The sequence below is a fragment of the Thermobia domestica genome, chromosome 6, assembly GCF_964235325.1.
Source record: "Thermobia domestica chromosome 6, izTheDome1.hap1.1, whole genome shotgun sequence".
NCBI lineage: Eukaryota > Metazoa > Arthropoda > Insecta > Zygentoma > Lepismatidae > Thermobia > Thermobia domestica.
Window position 1 is genome coordinate 198,582,453 of NC_137459.1, and position 19,444 is coordinate 198,601,896.

At 36.2% G+C, this 19,444-nt stretch overlaps 1 protein-coding gene across 10 annotated transcripts in view; it reads right to left on the minus strand.

Moving 5' to 3' along the window:
* Window positions 1–19,444, minus strand: part of NfI (Nuclear factor I) — a 784,932-nt gene that overhangs the window by 276,732 nt on the left and 488,756 nt on the right. The gene's annotated exons all lie outside the window — the stretch shown is intronic.

A 19,444-nucleotide genomic window follows, 5' to 3' on the forward strand; every position in this document is an offset into this window, starting at 1 on the left:
GCCTTAATCATCCGTCTCCCTGGACCTAAACGCCGTAATCGTGGAAGGTTAAACTGAAAGATTTCATCTCATTTAATTTGAAATCAGAAATCAGCCGTTCTCAGATTCAATATTGATCTCAAAAGCTTAAACACAGCAATGCACAGCGATAAACAATATTTTGGATTCGATTCAGTGTATCGAGAAAACATATCATCTCCACTCCTATCACTCTACTACTAACACCGGAAGTGGTAGCAATTTATTACTACTTTCGCTTTTAATATTGATCTCCATAGAGCAGAAATTAGAAACTATACTGAGAAACTATCTTTCAAAATAGACTGGGAGTCCCAAAAACAAATCTTGTTTCGACAGTTATCAAATATGTCAATAGGAAGTGGTGGAAATATACGATTTTCAGTTTTAACACTGGTCACGGTAATAGAGGGAAGTAATTGTAATTTTTAAGAAAATATGGAATTAATACCATAAGAATAGTTTCCACTTCAGACTTTATTCTTCTATTACAACCACAACTGGCAGGAAAAAAAATAGTACTGCTTCTGGTTTCAATATTGATCTCCGTAGAGTAAAAATGGTGAAACGTAGCAAGCAATGATTTTCTGATATTAATTCATATTTCCAACAGTACATTTCATCTGCATTATTATCCCTCTATTCAAGTCGGAAGTGGTGTAAATTACAATTTTTAGTTTCAGTACTGATCGTCATGACGGAAAACCATAATAGATAGCGATCTGATGTTCAGTTCTCTTATTGATTCCCAAAGAGCGAAAACGAAATTAAGAGGCAACAAACATTTTATTCACACGGATTCAATATTCAAAAAAAAAATCATCTCAGTGTTATTCTTTTACTGAAACCGGAAATGAAAAAAAACTAGTAGAGGAAGTTCGGGTATTATGGAATAGTCGGGTAATATGGAATACCTCATTATCTCGCTTGTGATGCGTTGCTTCCAAGCGGAGAGCAAAGAAACTACTAGCTCACCTTCCCATAATGCTCTACAGTCAGTCTCCTTGTGATTGTGACATTCGTTGTGTTGGTAGACGTGAAAATCTGATTTCTTATTCGTGAAAACTTTAACAGGTAAGTGTTTTAAACCTGTATTTTTCTATTGAAATGTAATAGACCAACAATTCTTTGTTTACTATGATGTTGGGTATACAGAGTAATAGTATGATAAGCGTCATTATCCTATACGCCTTCGAATGCGTTTAACAGCTCTTTCGTTTCCAAGGTGGCGTGGAAGGCAATATGGAATGCCCGCAAGAAAAGCATGGTATTCCGTATTCCGTATGGTACTCCAATTACAAAAATATACATCGGAGATTGGGCAATTAAACACATTTATGATGACAACAATGCTAAGTGTATTTTTTGTTACAGTAAATTTTCTGATGATACAATGGGTGAGCTTTGGGTCCAGTGTTCATCATGTTTAATGTGAGCACACAATGAGTGTGCCGATCCTGAAGGAGAGTATTATATTTATGCCTTTTGCAAGTAATCACAAATAGTTATGACTTGGCATTCAGAATTTTCATATATTGTCACTGTATTCATTGTATGTTCAACAGAAAACTCATTTCTTTTCTAAATAGCATTTGTATTCCATATTACCCGACTATTTCATATTACCCTTCAAAGTGGTTTCTTTACAAATTACGAATTTTGCCCACCCCTGTAACGAGACTTCTTTATCAAGATACGCATAAATAAAGCCAAATATGTAAGGTGTATACTTGTTTTCCTTTTCGTTTTAATGTGCAATTATTAAGAGTCTTCATCCCGGTGAAATTAAAATACCGCTAATTTTACAGTAATTATGTGATATCTTCAAATAAATAAAATATAATTGAAATATGAAACAAGAGCGCCCTAGACAATATTATTTTGCGTGAGGTAGCGTTATCACAAGTCACCTAGTGGCTTTCCGTTTTCAGCTGTTTAGAAACGCGAAAAATGGCTCGAAATGGCTCGATTTTGTCGATTTTCAAAATGGCTCGAAATCGAAAGTAGGTAAGTGAGTCGTAATAACAGTATCTCATGTAAAATAATATTGTCTAGGGCGCTCTTGTTCCACATTTCGATTATCTTTTATCTATTTGAGGATATCACATAATTACTGTAAAATTAGCGCTATTTTAATTTCGCCGGGATGAAGACTCTTAACTGAGTTACAAGCGAAACAAAAATTGTATTCCATAATACCCGAATTTCCTCTATAACTTCCCTTTCCAATTCTAGAGGGATTGCAAAGAAACTGTTTTTGATATGGATTCAGCGTCAGATGAACAGATTCAATGTTTCCTCTTAGTTCGTTAACTGATTAAGATTTTAGCGGCGGCTTCAGCAACGAAACTACATGGGACGTGAACCAACAGCTTAACGTGGGATATGAACCATATACGCCCCAATCGTGAATCAAACCCAGGTGTCCCAGTCAAAGCCACTACGCTAACCATTAGCTACGAGGTAGCTCCTCATTTCTCATCATGTATTGCAGTCGGTAGTTATAAATTTCCTAATTCCGGTTTCAGTATTGAATCGGCATAGTTTGGAAGTCTACGGTAGTTTCACAAATGTGAAACAAAATTCACTTGTTTTATTTTTGTTCATAGATGTACGTAGGGAAGGTTAAACTTTCTCAGCCCGGCAGTGAGAGACTATTTCTTTATTTATATTTAAGGTTAAAAATGCATTATATCCAACGGTTCTAAAGAGAGTACATTCCATCTCTGAAGTGCAAACCTGGAATATCTGCACAACACCCACCTATGACTACGTGCTTTATTGACTCAAAAAAATTTCCAACCAAAAAAAAATCTTTAGATGTGGGACAAGTGTAGATCAGGGTTGCGAAATTTGAAGAATAAACTAGATATTCCAACAATTCGTACTCCAAATTCGCAGTTTTCTCATTTTAAAAGCATTCTATCCTGTTCTCATAAAAGATTACTTTTTTGTTTTTATAATTTAGTCCTCAGCTGCTCTAGAAGACTTTCCTAGTGTTATTTTATTTTATGTATTTATTTATTACCTTTTGTAAGGTAAACAATCCCTTTTGCATTCCAGAAAACGTTGGTCGACTTTCCGACAGAATCACTGACTCCCCCTTTTATTGGCGCAGGTTCACCGGTTTCCACCTACTGCCTTGACATCTGTTTCGTTTCTGACGTGTGACCACGTCTCATTTATAGTAACAAACCGCTGCACAAAATCAGTTCAATTATTTTTAAAATGATCCAAACATTGCTGGGAAATCCATTTAAATCAGCATTCAATACGGCATCCATACTGCACAAAGTTTTCAAATATTTAATTCTTGACGTAAAATATATCATACTATTTCCTCGGATAAGCCTATGGCATCAGCTATTTCATTCAAATCTAATCGACTATCGCTCAATACCATATTGTGCACTTCTCGACATTTTCATATGTGGCTGCAGATTCGGGGCGTCTTTTATGAGGATCATCTTCAAGAAAATAGAATCACATTTGAATTTAGTCGCCCATTTTTTAACTGTTGAAAATGACGGAACAGCCTCATAAACTTTCCCCAACTTCGTAAAAATTTCCGTCATGTATCGTCTGTAATCCGCCTAAAACGAAGACTCTTATATCAGCACGGTATTCCAGCTTAACCATTTGAATGGAACATACACAATACGTCTATTCTCACAAGCCACATAAAGAAAACTATTCGCTAGTTGAAGTTCCCCTGACTTACTTTATTGAGAAAAATGTACGAACATAAAATAAAAAAATACATTGATATTAACCCCATCTCTGCGCAAGGCCTAGAATTTTTCATCTTGCTCACGCATTTCTTCTGTTAAGTAGTAAGGTTTATACCTGAAAGATTTCCTAACCATAATTTTCGAATTCATATTTCGGAACATTTTCATATACACTCACCAGACAAAACGCTGACTACCTACTTAGTATCTGGTATGTCTACCTTTTGCTCGCAGGACAGCAAGAATATAGTTTAGAATGGAAGAAATGAGATCTTGAAAGGAGACCTGGTGCGCCACATCTGTATACACAAATCAATTCCTGTAAATTTCGCGGAGAGTGGCGATGAGCTCCGATCTGAAGTTCAATGACATCCCAAAGGTGTTAAACTGGATTACGATCTAGTAAGTTTGAAGGCCATTTCAACAACTGAAATTCAACACTGTGCTTCCCAAACCACTGCAGCACAAGTTGGCCGTGTGACAAGAAGCGTTGTTCTGCTGAAACAATGCCAGCTGAAAATATGGCCGATATGACTGGGTGAACATGATCAGCAATGACTGCCCATAGCTAGGAGCTCTCATGATGCCCTCCATATGCACTAACAGGTCCATGGATCATCATATGAAGGATTCCCAAATCATAATAGAGCCACGCAGGTACCTCATTGTCCTCATGCATATCTTGAGCAGATGTTCTTCTAGAAGACGAAGGATTCTAATCCGAGCATCGGTGGGATGAAGGCTGTATAGTGATTAATCGGACTATGTACCGTTGTCCCATTGCTAGCGGTCCAATAATGATGAGGACGTGCCCATTTCAGTCGTAATCGATGATGTCGAGCGGTTAGCATCGTTTCACGTGCAGGACGTCGGCTGTAGAGACCATATTTAACAGTTTAAATAAACGGTGTGCTCGCACATACTCGTGCTTTGTCACTCTTGAAATCTGCTGCTAATTATGGCAGAATTTCCCCCTTGCTTCTTTCACTAACTTTGACATTCCACGATGTTCGATATCTTTAATGAGGAGTGTATACCTCATGCCTTATCACTTGGTGCTGGTTTCACCGTCTTTCCCACTTTTGGAAACACTATCCACGGCAACTCGCGAACACCTCACAAGTCGCGCTGCTCCAAGATGCTCATTCCCAGCCCACCAAGCACAGCACAGGCTGATCAAATGTGATTCTTGTTACTATCTGGTGAACCGTTCTGCTGTTCCCTGTGCCTCTTATGTCAACCCAACGACATCGTTCAAAAAAGTAGCACGTAATACTCATGGCTTCATTTATTTTCCCTGAGAAGTTTTATAAATAATGAATAATATAAATGATTTCATGTTTGTTTGCCGAAGCTTAACATCCATTTTCAGTACTAAGACTAAATGAGACGTGAACCTACAGTTTAATATGGAATTCGAATCTCCGCAATGCGTTCATGTGTTCCCCCACCAGGAATCGAATCTGAATCCCCGTGCACCAAAGACTCGTGCCCAAGCCAGTAGAACAGAGGGAAGTAGTAGTAATATAAAAGTATTTAGTCTATAAACCTGCTTGAATGCAAAGAACAACGTTCTATTACAATAACACATTGACTAACATTGATTACAGAGAAATTTATCGATTTTATCCACATGGGTACGTTTACCGGATTTTGCTGTGAGTACACGTGCACGCACGCATGTTGTAGGGCGCGGACAGGTGGGGATATGCCCCACCCAGTATACTTTTGTATTTTTATATCATGTCTAAGGTCGCCAACTGGTCAGTATTTTACCAGTAGGACGAATATATTGATGCTAATTTGTTCTCGTTTTAAAAGAGTCAAGAAGAGACGTACCTAATTAAATTTCACATAAGATGTAAATATCGTAATCTTTGTCTCGTTTTCGAGAAACAAGACGAAACATTTCAATAGTCTCGTGGGCAACACTAGTTTACCCCAATTCTTAGATCTCAAACAATGTTTTAGTGTTACATGATTTATAACATAAAATACTGAACAGGGTGTTTGAAAAAGAACTCCCTAGTTTTAAGTATAAACTTAATTGGGAAATCAATGAAAACTTACATCAATGAGTACATATCATGAAAGAGAATTCCTTGAAGTTTTGTTTAATGCTGGTAGACTTCAATGTGGAATCCATTTGTGGCCCTGCACACGTCGAGACGATATTCCACTTCACGCCACGTATTCACCAACATTTCAGGTGTAACTGTCCCAACCACCGCGACGATTCTTTCCCGTAAATGATTGATGTCTCTGATCTTTTCACTGTACACAACATTACAACATTTTTATGTGGCCCCAAAAGAAAAAGCCCAGTAGAGTTAAGTCTGGGCTTCGTGGTGGCCAAGGTATTGGGCCAACCCTGACTATCCACCTTCCTGGAAAGCGAGTGTCAAGAGCAGCACGCACATGGTTACTGTAATGAGGTGGGGCGCCATCTTGTTGGAAAAACACAAGCCCCTTTTGCGCCTCAATATCGTCCATTTGGGGAAAAACGTACTCTGTCAGTATGTCATAGTAAACGTCCCCGTTTATTGTTTTTTCTACAAAAATGAAATACCAATCACACCGTCTTCCATCAAACCGCACCAGACATTAAGATTGGAAGAGTCACGTTGATGCTGAATAACTTCATGTGCATGCTCTGCCCCCTAAATTCTGCAGTTATGACGATTAACTGTTCCATTGACATGAAATGTAGCCTCATCAGAAAAGAGAATCTTTTATTTAAAAGAAATTGACATTATCATCAATTCTGTGTACAAAGTCAGCAGCAAACTCATACCTTTCGATTTTGTCAGTAGGTTTAATTTCATTCATTAACAGTTGCATTTTGTAGACGAGCAACTTAAGTCTTTTACGCACAACATCATACACAGTACTTTTAGGCACTTAATTGTAGACTACGTCTGGCCAATGACTTCTTCGGGCTCCGGACACAAGAAACACGGATTTGTTCGACATCTTCAGAAGTTCTTGGCCTACCTGGTGATTTTGCTTTTAAAACACTACCGGTTTCCTTCAAAGACTTTAGCCAATGACGGATAGTTTTTGATCTAGGTGGCTCACCACTATACTGACGTCTAAAATTATGTTGCCCTGTTATAACTGACTCAGTTTTCACAAACCAAATAACACTGCGCTTTCTGTTGAGGAGTACACATTGTTACTGAGTTGCTCTGCACTGCACGCCTGCCTGGACTGAACTGAAGAAAAACAGGAAAAAAGCAGCACTGGTGCCGTCTCAGGGTCAAGCATACCTACCAACTGCAGGGAGCCAAACTTGACGAGTTGATGAATCAAACACCACAAACTAAAATAGTGTATGTCACTTTGTACATATTCTAGGACACATTAAAACTAGGGAGTTCTTTTTAAAACAAGCTGTATATAAATTGATAAAGTGATTGTACGATCACAATGAAGAAAGTCATTACACAATATTTCACTACTCAATATACTACAATAATAAATATGATTGAAATGTAGGGATATCACATTCATCGTGGACCGTTCCTGACGCGAAAGAATTATGATAACTGGTAGGCAAAATTTAAAAAAAAAAAAAAAAGATCTGAGAACAAATCGTGTACATAAATTTACAAAACGAGACTAGTAAAATCGAGATGAGACGAGCTCTTCCCCCAATATTTAAAAGCTAACGACGACACCAGTGCATATACATAAGAGAAAGAAAATGACGAAGTGCGATCATATTTTCGACAATTTATTCAGAAACTACAAAATGATTGCGACACATAGGTTTCAAATAACATGGAAAGTTCATACCCTTTTCCGGGAAATCTTTTATTGTGTAAAGTTGTATTTAAGGTAGGCGAGAAGAGCATTTAACAAAAAGGATGTGTAGGAAAATCACAGCGCAGAAGAGATGAAAATTAACACTTCACACGGCAACACTGTTTGACACATCTCATAATTAATTAGTAACATGAAACGTTAACGTATGCAAGCTGGTTAGTCTGAAAGTTATTAGCACGTCACAACCAATTATCAGCAAATAGCTTGGACTGTGCTGTATTTTGCCTCATAAATTGTGGTCAATTTTGAAATTAGCCTTAACCTTTCATTGATTCAGTGCAGCCCAGCTTGCTCTTTCTAAAATTTGACATCGTATTGCTACTGAACATGAACATGGTCACGCGAAAATCATCAACGGTGCGAGTGAATTTTCATAGCTGATATCCATGGAAGAATAGGAATTTATTTTGTTTCCAACACACCCCTAATAGTAACAGCACTAAGAAACACTTATCAGAAGACTAATTATTTCTGTATCATTTCAGCTCTCTTAACACGGATTATAAATACAAATGTGCTTCAATGCAACTTTCTGAACAAAATCACGCCCAAATAAGGTAAGAACTAATGAAACCAGAGTAAAAACACAACCATATAGCATAAAAATTTAAAAATGTTCAGGTCATATGAAACTTTCTACAAATACAGAGAAACATAGTGCTAGATTCAGCGACTTCTCTTGTGAAAACCCTTCCTTATCTAGGAGTGAATCCATCGGAAAAGTGATAAACTGCTTCGACTGCAACTTGGGCCTTCAAGGGTGGTTTTTGGTTTTGGCTTCACACTAATTTAAATATATAGGAAATGATACGCCTAATGGTCTCAGGGTGTAATCTAGCCGGGTTTTCATGGCAAACTTCAATGGAGTGGGGAGCAGTAAAGAGTCCCTCCGCCGCATCGCATAGAACCGTTCTCTTATTGGATTTCTATTTACTTTTTAAAAAAATGCATGGGAAGGTAATATGTGCATTCCAGTGGAACATAATGCCCTAAATGAGTCGTCATAAATCTTCAAAAATAGCTTGAAAATATTGTGTGGCCGTGTTCACGGCAAAAAGGGGAAATTAAGCAGACAAAATAAAGAAATCTCGCGCACACACTTTGGCACACACCCACGCTATGCTCATGGCGCAGCATCACGATGAGAAGAAGAAAGAAGACACCTTATGGATGGCCCAGCACCTCCGTCACATAGAGCAGAGAAGGATTCAAAAATCCAGCAGACGATTTTTCCTCCTTTGAGCTTCCAACCAGTGCACAATACACACCAATACAAAAACGCATAATTTTAACATGTTTCAGCAGATTCGAATGGAAACCAAACTAAGTTACTTCTCTTTTGTGAACTTTTAAACAGAAGCTTAAATTTTAGTCAAAGAACTTACGCATCTACACTTTTGGATATCTAGAAGATATAGAAAACAACGGACATATCAATGCCAACAGCATTAACTTATATTATATATAATATAGGTTAACGATGACGCAGTGATATGGCTGTTGTTTTCTATATACAAAGAGTAAACGATATGGACTCCATGGATATTATATATATATACAGAGGGAGAGAGAGAGAGAGAGAATCCATTGACTGACTCTCACTGATTCATTCAACAGATCTGAGAAACTACTAGGAATAGAACCTTCAAATTTTGTGAAAATGTTTCTCTTGCACCCTAGACTGTAGATGAGACGACAGTTTGCGAAATGGTATTCTAAGTAGGGATGGGGGATGGAACATCAGACGTCGTGGAATGTCAAAGTTAGTGAAAAAAAAAAAAAAAAAAAAAACAAGGAACAAATTGTTTTACAATTAGCAGCAGTCTTTAAAAGTGACAAAGCACGAATGTGTGTGAGCACACAGTTCATCTTAAACTGTTTGATATGGGCCTCTGCAGCAGTTTTTTTCATCGCCGATCACCAGATCCCCGAAATTATTAGACGTAGAACCTTGAAAACTTTTATAAATGTTCTGCTTTCATTCTAGCCTGCAAATAAGGCGAGGTTTTGAGAATATATTCTCCTAAGGGGGTGGGATGGGAATTAAATTGTTTCTTTTAACGTTCCCCATATCTCCGTAACTATTAGACGTAGAATCTTGAAATTTTTGCATAAACGTTCTCCTTGCACCCTAAGCAGTAAACAGCGCGAAGATTTGAGAATTGTATAACCAAAGGAGGGATGGAGACTTAAGTAGTTTTCTTTCTGACCTCCGAAACTAAAAGTAACAGAACCTTGCAATTTTATATAAAATTCTCCTAAGGTCCTAAGCTGCAAATAAGGCAAAGTTTCAGGAAATGTGTAATCTAAGGGAGGATTCGGGCTTAAACAGGTTTATGACATGATTGTATTATTCACTTATATTCAATACTGGAGACGAAGAGGAACGGAATGCAGGGAGAAGAAGAGATGAAAAATATTGTCAGCAGTAACACGTGGACGTAGACACTGGTACTTTTATAATCCTTTTCTAAATAGTGTTTAGGGTTGCCCTAGAGACAAGAGTTAAAGTTGTTTTGTCTCGTGAGAAAGGTGTCGGGAAAGTGATATATATTCTCGGAAAGTTTATCTGTTTTTATTGGACGAATTGCGTTTCACCTCTTATCTCGTCACGGAAATTCTGTCTCGTCTCTTCTCGTGAGCACATATGATACAATTTCCGATCTCCTGGATTCTGAGTTTTTAGAATAGTTGCTATGAATAAAAATATTTTTTTTCAATTTTATGGTGGCTTACACTTACTGAAAATGAATTACTATGAAAAGAATTGATAGTGAGAATGTGGGAGAAACCAGGTGAACCACGAAAAAAAAAAACATCGAACATGATGTCCACCACAAACACAGATGGCTTGCGATCGAACAATGGACCTCTGACTCCAGAGGTGAGCGCTATTTCACTATATATATATATATATATATATATATATATATATATATATATATATATATATATATACAGGTCACTCGAAATCATAAAACCTTATTTAGGTACGAAAATTGGTGTATGCCTTTGTCGTGGGAGACGTTGGTTCGATTCTCGGTGGAAGCTCATGTGGTTCGGATTCCCCGTTAATTAGTAGGTCCACATCTTCTATAGCCTTACTGCTGAAAGGGACATTAAACTCAAGATCAAATCAAAACAAGATGTAATGCGTTGATCAGAAAAAAAGACATAATTTATTTTACCAATCCTAGACGCCTTTTCCAAATATCCACTAAACACTCTGAACAAGCAATAAATAAATAAAAGTATTGGCTACATACTCAGTACATCGAGATAGTACACGCAGTTAGAAATATAGTAAAATCCACTACATACCCTTATTTGCAAGTTGTAGTTTGACCTGATAGCATTCAATCAAGCACGACTGTGTATGTTAAGAACCCTTAAGCTTAGCTATGAGTGAAACTGAGCGCGTGGGAGAGGGCCAAGTCTACAAGTCTGATGGGGAAAATATCATTGTAGTATACTCATCTAATGGTTCGAATCCCAGCATTGGAAGGCCGGGTTCGAATCCCAGCATGAGCTCAAATTGTTCGGATTTCACGTTAAGCAATAGGTCCACATCTCGCATAACCTCCATGTTCAAAGGAACATAAAACTTCAAGGAGCGATGAAATGTGAAAAGAAAGTATGGGAATCGTTTACAAAAAATGAATTCGAGATTTCCACGGATTTACACGTTTTATGGTTCATAGATACCTAAAAAGTTATTTTTCGATATGTGTCCGTCTGTTGGCCCGTTAGTCCTGACGTTCACTCACCTAGGGACTATACCGTTGAACGTATCTCAACAAAATCTTAAATTTAAGGTTCTTATGTAATTCTCCAGGGAAGGTTTGGATTTTCTTCCTACTCCTAAAACACGGGTAATTTAAGGGTGAAAACTATATATTGTTAATATTTTATAAATTAATATTTCAAAAACTGTTCCATCAGGTGCTGTAAGTCATTTCTCTAGAAAAAATCGAGAGGAGTACTTTACTCTTGGAAATGAGTTTTTTCGGACGATTTTCTCGACAACGACTCATGAAATTTTGTTCAGTTTCATTTATAAGCTGATAATGTGGCATACTACACTTGTCCTGAAAAAATCTATAAGAATGGTTTATTCTTCAGGGTGTTTATTATTCGGAGAAAATGTTTCATCAAGGATTTATTTTAAGGAATTGTAGAGATAAAGTTTAGTATGCTGGCCCGTACTTTTTATTTAAAATTAATTTTTAATTTGTACTTGTAGTTTAGTATGCTGGATAACCTCTTGATCGAATAAACTTTCTTCTAGAAATTCAAGTACTTTTATTTTGACTCAGAACGGCAAGTACACAAATTGTAAGTCAAGTTCAATTTGAACTAAACGTTGGGCTGGTTGTGGTTATCTATATTTCTTGCAGTGATGTGGACATTTTACTTTTTGGTATGAACAAGACTTAAATTGATAATTGGTCAAATTCTAATACTGACGTCATCTAGAAGTGTTATTGTCAACTGCAAATAGATCATGAAATTTGACGAAATATGATATTCTTATATGCATTTCAAAGTAACTAGAGGACAGAAAAACATCTATATTCAGAGATTCCGATTAATACAAATATCCCGACGCACCCCCAAAATGTTCTCCAATTGACATTCCCCGAAAAGAAATCAGAACTATTTTAGAACTTACTCAGTGCTTTTGATTTCCAATACCCTATCCCAAGGAAGGCTTTGATTCAACTGGTATTTCTCGTTTAATAAATACAAATTTTATACATTAAAAAAAATGGTGATAATTAAAATGTTTCAGCTATTTTGTTCAACCACACTAACAATTTCAGTGACCACACTCATAATTTTCCTTTATGTACATCTCTGCTACAACATGATAATACAATACTACAACCGTATGCTTTTGTTTGACAGAGCTGGGCGAAACGAGATGATTATAAATTCACTTTGAGCTAACTCTCCTAAACGATCTTCTACAAAGCTGTTTAAGATATATGACTCAATTTTGTACGATGGAAGTGGTCATAGTGTAAACTTTTCCGAAATGTAATTGTTATGACTGATTATGAAGTTGAAAAAAAAATGACTGAAAAAAATTTCGCATTAGCACATTGAACTTCGAACTTGTCATAAAGATTTCAGTTTCATGGAGCAAACTTTGCACGGTGATAGTAGTTGTGGTGTAGATGGGATCAAAGCGAGACAGTTACGATTGATTAAGTCCTTCAGAAATGATGACGGAAAAGCTGTTCTGTTCTCTTAAATATATTAACATATTAAAACATATTTCCGATCTCAGTTTTGAAGCGAAACAGGATTGATTGCTCATGTCCTTGGGGCAACATGATTTCTACGGATATCTTAGTTCTAATTTTCCTGAATTTTCCGAGGAAAGGGAAAGAAGGAAGCGGCCAGGGACCTATATATTAGGTACCATCCCAGCATTTGCTTGATGTGAATGAAGGAAAACAGGAAAACCTCAATCAGGATAGCTGGCCTGAAGAATCTTTTACACTTTTTCGACCGAGTGTCCTCTGTTTTGTCGGCCTTCTCTTCCCCTTACACCCAACTGTACCTCTCCTTTCATGTTACATGTCATAAGGTTATTTCTAATATCACGATTTGAAGTTTAGTTACAAGGTAAGAAATATATATAAATCTTCATGCAAATGTTTATATCATATTTTAACATTCTTGTTTCAATTCCACCTGCTTCGTACTGTATCAATATACGTATCCACGTATACTGTTTGCACGGAATTACATATTAACAACTCGATTACTACAAACTACTTACGAAATTAATAACACTTAAAATTTTAACTGCTACTTCAGATATTTCTCTCTCTTTCTCTCTCTCTCACACACACACATACACACACTCACTGTTTACTTTTGGGTGACGACAGGAGAGAAGAATGTACAATGACCATGAAAAAAAAATGAACTATAGATATCAACGTTTCATGGACCAAAAAGTTATTTTTCGACATCTGTCTGTTCGTCCTGATGTACAGTCGTGTGGGCCATACCGTTCAATGTACCTGAACCAAATTTTAAGCTTTATATAATTAGCCAGGTGAAGCGGGAGGTCAAATTTTCATCCCACCCCTAAAACTAAGAGTAGTTTATTGAAGGATGAAAACAGAAAATGCAATTTTCTCGAAAACGATTTTGTTTATATTTCATAAATCAATTTTTCGATAACAGCCCCATACTGTATTACATGTCATTCCTCTGGTGAAAATCGAGAAGGAGTAGTTTATTTTGGGGGTGAGTTATTTTGGGCGATTTTCTCAAACGACTCACGCGAGATTATGTTTTTATTTAATAAATAAATATTTCATTAAAACCGAACAATGTGGCATAACCCATTTGTCCTGAAAAATCTACGAGGAGTAATTATTTATTTTTTAGATGATTACGTCTTGCATAATGTTGGGTTACATAAGAGCGAACACACACAATATTTTTACTCTAACGTCATTAATAAGCACGTATAAACGCAAATAATAAGTTTTACTCCTCGAATAAGAAAGAATAGAAAATAAGTTGAGAAGTCATAGCATAAGCAACAAGATTCTCACAACCACTAAACAACTTAGAAAAAAAAATAGTAGTGATATTCCTCCTTCCAAATCACGAATAAAACACAACTACATGATGAACTTGTTAATACCGTGCGTACACCTTTACGAAGAACATCACAAGACAAAAATGTTTCAGATTTGAGTTTACACAATATTCTAAATTTCGGTTCTATACTGTTAAACAAAATCGTAGTCGTGATACTGTGCTATACACCCTTGACATGTCAGCGTTTTCTTTCCCTATCTGTAGGTGAAAGAGAAAAGTTAAAGAGAGTTGCCTTCTCCCCACCACAACCACCATTTGCTATTCAACACATCTAGTTCACGCAACTCTGCACCATTCGCTCTCGCATTTTGCCAGGTAACATATGTTTGTTGCGGATGTTAAGGTATGTCAAGTATTCTTGTTTTCCAAAGTTGTTTCTCTTGCCGAAACAAAGTTTTAGAAAAAGATGCAACTAAATTCTTCGTATAAGGTACGCATTTCTGTTCTGTTTTCTTTTCTTTTTATTTTGTGTGTGTGGACAACATCTTCTGCAAAAGTTAACACTTCAAAAACCTATAATATTCATTTACATAACACAAAGAAATTATGCTTGAAAAGCCATGAGCTCTTCCATGCATTTGAACACAACACAACACTGTGTGATGATTAAATGTTATGTTTTATAAAGGAAATGATTTAGCACAAATACATCATAACATCGTATAATTCATTAGGAGCATTGAATATTTTCAAAAATAAGAATAAGAATAAGAATAGCAAATGAAGTAATAAAACAAATAATAAGTGAAAATGCGCAATGCACCAACTCAATTTAATTCTAAACAAGACAATCATGAAAACAACTGTTGTTTGCTTCTTTAGTTCTTATCTATAGATGCAGAAACCGGAAAGTAGAGTTAAGAAATTAAGAACAATAAAATAGAGACGTATTCCTTGATTCTCATCGCATATTCTTTGTACTTGTCGGAGCCGACTGTTCAAATCTACACATCATACATACTTTTGCTTCTGGCGCTTGCTCGCATTCTCTGTGGAACTGAAAACAACAAACCGCGTGGTTTACTTCCTGTTGGCCACCTTCCACATTTACTATAAAAAAAAGTCTGGGGCGTCTCAGCAAAGAAAATCATGTATCTTGACTGAAACTTTAGAATTAAGATTGCATATGGCTTCAGGAGAACTTTTCCCTGCCTAATTCACCATTATCTGTACTGAGGCTGAATAGGTTCACTGAGCTTAGTTAACGAGGGCACAAAGATCACGTTACTCGTTGCGCATACACCACAATTTTGGCTCACCCCACACTACCTCCGCAAAACAACCACGAAACCATTTCTTCTACACTGTAGAAGTTAGTCGGAAGTGGTAACGAGACTATATGCTTGCCTCTTTTCAAGCTTAGATCCAGAAAACCGAAGTCTCTTTTCTCGCTTTGCTTCACCAAGTCTCAGAAACATTTTCTTTCCTCATATTATGTCATTTATATGAAAAAAATCCAAGTAGGGTGCCAACAAATAAAAGGAGAATGAAATCTCAGCAGAAATGCTCCATCTACTTTACACATTTTTACCATGATTGTGAAGGCCACAGTTTCCATATTGCGGTCCGGGATTCATGTAAAAACTATGCATACTTGTTTACTACTGAATCTGTACAGCGATGTAAATCAAAAAATGTGTCTCTATGTTGGAATGTTGATAGCAATATAAAATCACGTAATGCAGCATACATAATGTAAGACCCTTGTATTTCATTTACTAAACCTCTGTTTCAGGCTCTACTGGAATAAACGATACAACACACTTCTGCGCAGATACAGTTGGCAGTGGTCTATCCCGCCTCACACAACCAACTAAACTGGTTGATAGAAGATGAGTTGGAACACCAATAAAAGTCTTTCAACATTAAATTTTGAATCAATTACATCATATTAAGGGAACTATTACTCTAAAGTTGGTAATTAACTGCACCATGGTAATATAATGTAATCTTCTTCATATTTCATAATTTCAATGAGTTTTACACTTACAAATGTCTTCCCATGTTTGTGAATTTTCGTACCTTAATCATGAAATATTAGTATTACTGTCCGAAGGAAAACAAAACAATTAAAACAATAACGGAAATCTAGAAAGTAAAACATGTGGAAATTTAGAGAAAAAATATCTATAAAATGTGTTAAATGAACTAATATACAATTCGAGATATCTAAAGACAACCTTAAATTTGCCGTAATTGCGGAGCCATGATTTTCTTTTTAACTTTATGCAACGCTCTGAATATAAATACTGCTTCATAGTAAACGACCTACCGTAATTTCTACAGTTGGAAAAAAAATGTTAACTGTTATAGTACGCCTATTTACAAAATTAAAAGAAAGAAATAATCTAGAAAATAATCTTTAAAAAAATATTAACCGACTCAACAAAATCTCTAAAAAGCAGAAAATAACTCATTAATATATATATATATATATATATATATATATATATATATATATATATATATATACAAGGGCAGATCCACGGGGGGCTATAGTCCCCCCTTGACCCTCAGGTATTAACTGGATAAAATGGACTTCAATCCTGTTTTACACTGGATAAAGCGACAAACTATTGTTTAACCCCTTCCTTGATCATATTCTGGATCCGCCTGCATATATGTAAATTGAAATCCGTGTCCAGCTAAGCAAATTAATGCCTAATATAAAATTAGTTCCGAAGATAATTTTATGAGCCATTAATTTGTTTGACTTGGCATAAGCTTCATTTTTTTTTATATGTAACTAGCTCAACCTGCGCTGTCTACTCAGCGCATCGTTCTGTTATGACCATGAATCTGCTTCCTACTGTGCATGTTCCCTTACTCACACAAGTAAAGGATGGGAGACTCACAAAGGAAGTGAATTGCTATGTACAGATGTTGTAGATGTAACACGATATAAAGTGGAAATATTTTTTTCTCATAAATCAATATCCGTCCGAGTACGCTTCATTACGTCTCTTGAGGCCTTTGAAGTTGCCAGCATGTAATAGGTTTTTCCATTAAGATTTAAGCAAAGTGCTTGCAATTCCGTCAACCCGACATACGTAACTTCTCTACTGGTTGCCTAACATCGTAGTTTCGGCCTGCAACAATGTTCATCTTATGGGCTCAAAACGGTCCCCAAAATGTTGAATAGAACAATAATGACACGATTTTTGATAAATTTGAATGGGAACTGGGCAATCTACAAAAAATTTGGAATCGACCAGTGAAAACAGCACGTATCTAGTACTTGTGGTTTTCGACATCTCATTGGAGAAAGGATTGCGGACAAACATATAAACTTAGCATTTTAATATACACAGTAGACTTGCTCAACCTGCACTCTCTACACAACGCATCATTCACATATGAGCATAAATCTCTTTGTCATTCCTCACATCTGTACATCTACCTTTAAAGACATAAGTGAAGGACGCCTTGATAAAAATAGGTAATGGTTATTATAAAGGGGACATTTTTTGATTATTTTTTCAATACCTTGCTCCGTTTAAGCCTACTTCCTGTTGAAGTTTCTAATTCATGTATGATCAGTGTTTTCTTTCTTTTTGCATGCAGTATGTAATAAGCAAATTCATTACATACAAAATTATAATGTCAGTGATATATGGTGTTAATTGGGAGAAACACTTCAAGCAATATTCATCTTAGATTGGAGAAATGGTTATCCTTCGTTTTTCATTATCATTTGGCCATGAAACAAATGGCTGACACACATGCAATCCCTGTATACAACTATGTGGTGTTGGAATGCATAACTCGTAGGATATGATGCTTTACTTTTTTAACATTTCAGCACTTCCAGTGTACCCTTAGAAAATGTTATAATGAAATAACGACCATGTTTTTTTTTAAATATTTAATTAGAACTGAATAATCTACAAAAAAATGGAGTCGACCAGTGAAAACGGCACGTTTCTAGCAGTTGTGGTTTTTGAGATCTCATTGTCGAAAGGGTTGGAGACAAACATATAAATTTTCTTTGGAGACAAACATAAAAATCTAGCATTTTAATATATAGATAGTAATTAATTATTCTGTTTTTAATCGTTTTTTAATGCTTTTAGTGATTTGTTTAATATCTGTTATTAATTGGTCTGTGTGTTATGGAATTATATCGTTGATATAGACACGATTATGCAACTAAGAGCATGAAGTGCGTAAGTCACAAATCCTTGTTTTCCAGAAAACAACAAATACCCTTACTTAAGCACTATATACATATTGGACATACTAGAATATATACTTGGTTAATTACGTCATCAACCCGTATGGAACAAAATACAACCAACCATTCGTTGCAGACCTCCTAAAAAAAAAAACTAACTGGTTTTAACTAATTTTCGGCAAAATTGGACTTACGCACTTTATGCAGTCCGGTGCAGTTATAAACACTATCAATCTGTTGAGGAGTTTCATGGTTTAACTCCAAATACTGTAATCAGGCCCTCCTAAAATTTATTGGAACTTGCGAAGAGGTATCCTCTTCGAAACTGAAAAATAATAATCGAAATCAGTGCACCAATGATGAAATTATGTGTGAATATGCACACAATGAAGTCGATTAATTACGTTATTAACATTGTGAGTTGTTGAAGAGTTTAATAGCCTAGCTCTGAAGATTATTGCTAGATCCTTAAGAAGTACAAGAAGTCAGGGCCAGAACTAAATAGATTATGAAGTTTATTCAATGATTTGCAAGTTTCTCATTTGTTTATAATAGTGTATTTGTAATCCACATGTGTGGAGAGTTTTGTACCGTCTGTGTTAGCACAATACGCCATAATGTCGGGAAACAGGTGATTTTTTTTTACGACACGTCATTATCAGGCCGTGAGATGTGTACACTTGGTGTCGATGTGCCGTTCTTGTTTCAGAACGATGCACTTATATACGGCCTAACCATTAGCATTTCCCGTTTGTCTACAAAAAAAGCCACAACTGCCTTTCATTCCTGATTTTTCACGTTTTGTAAAAAAAAGAAAAAAAAAACGTTTGGAATGAGGACAAACATCGAATTCTCACCCCATGCTTTGTATCTCAAAAATATCTACAAGAACAGGCCTTCCTTGAATGAATTTTGTTTCATTCGCCCTTAGGGTCCAAAAGTTCTGACGCTTCAAAGTTTGGGCTGAGGGAGTTTACTGACACCTTATAGTTCTGAAGACTACTGTTAAATCTTTATGAACTTAACGTGAGACCATAAGGAAATAACAGCTTTTCAGTCTCTC